Here is a 1,651-nt window from a genome sequence, read left to right as displayed (position 1 = left end):
CTTTGGAGAGAAGCTTTTGTTCATGCAGACTTTTAGCCTGAGTACTAAGAATAGGTGATTGCTGCAGATCAGCCCCAAATGGCATCTGCACTTCTCACTCCCAAGGTTCAGGAAACAAAACAGCAGAGGGCAGGCAAAAGGTAGAGCTGGGAGGAAGGAGTATTGTAGAGCACTGTTTCCAAAACAAAATGCGGCTAGAGAAGTGGCTCACGTGTTAGGAGCACTGACTGCTCTTTTCAGAGGTCCTGAGTTCAAATTCCCCAGCAACTACACAGGCTCCAACCGCCTGTAATGATGCCTCTTCTGGTGTGGCTGAAGACATCCACAGTGTACCCACATGCATATAAACATACATCTTAAAAAATAACGAACGCAGTGGTTGTATTTATAAAACTCACAGCCACTATGATTACTTACACAAGGCCTGGACATAGACGGGAGACTGTGGCATTCTCAGATTTATAGGCAGTTAACAGTTCCTGGGGAAGGGGCCAAGATGTTTTCCCGTTCCTCCTGCAGAAGAGGTATTAAAAGTTATTGTTTGCTGAGGAGCAGGAGGGAGATCCTTTTTCATGAACAAAATGCATCTATACATGTACCAGAATGTCACAATGATACCCATATTATATTCTATATCCTAAAAAATCTAAAAGAGTTTTAGCTGGTTACTGTAACAGGCAGAGCTACATAGTGAGTTTCAAGTAACCCTTAAGATTTTTTGGCTAGAATTACGCTTTATGCCTGTAATCTCAAAACTATAGTGGGCTGAGGGAGGAGGACTCCAAATTCAAGTCAAGCCCAGGCTAGCATGTGTGAGGTCCTATTAAAAAAAGATAAATCAAATAAACAAACAAACAAACAAATGAAATCTAGGTTGGTTTTTTGTTTTTTTTTTTTTGTTTTTTGTTTTTTTTTTGTCTTCTGAGAGGCAAAATGAAAACCAAAACACCTTATCCTGCTCTGTGTAAAATGTGATGCTTGGTTTCCATCAAGGCTGTAGGAACTAGTGCTGTTCGCTTTCAGGATTGTTTTGGCTATTCATGCACCTTCATTCATTCTATATGTATTTTTATAGTTTTTTTGATATTTCTAAAAATACAAAACAAATAAAACAAACAAACAAAAACATTGGGAGTGTAGTAGGTATGGATTGAGTCTACAGATCACTTTTGAACAGAAAGCCAAATATTTTAACAATATTAAGCCGTTCTATTGTGAGGCAATTATCTCAGACTATTTTGTGTTATAAACAAATTCCTAAGCTAAATACGCCATGAATAGTAAAGATCAATTTAGCTCACAATTCCTGGAAGCAGAGGTATTCAAGACTGTGTTAATAGGATTGTTCTTTTAGGAAGCAATGTTAACTCATAGGAAAGTTGTAGTAGGGAAACATCTATTTTGCCCAATATAATGTATGCACAAGAGCAATCAGGTAGATGCTAGGATTATTTATAGCAACCTCCCTCTTAAAACCCAAGAAGTCATTCAGTCTCCTGAGAAGTTACCAAGTTCTAAAGATGCCATCACATGGGTTGAGAGATAGCTCAGTGTTTAGAGCACTAACTGCTTTTCCAAAAGTCCTGAGTTCAAATCCCAGCAACCACATGGTGGCTCACAAACCATCTGTAATGAGATCTGATGCCCCTCT

Source organism: Rattus rattus, chromosome X, assembly GCF_011064425.1.
Source record: "Rattus rattus isolate New Zealand chromosome X, Rrattus_CSIRO_v1, whole genome shotgun sequence".
Lineage (NCBI taxonomy): Eukaryota > Metazoa > Chordata > Mammalia > Rodentia > Muridae > Rattus > Rattus rattus.
This window is presented reverse-complemented; position numbering follows the sequence as displayed.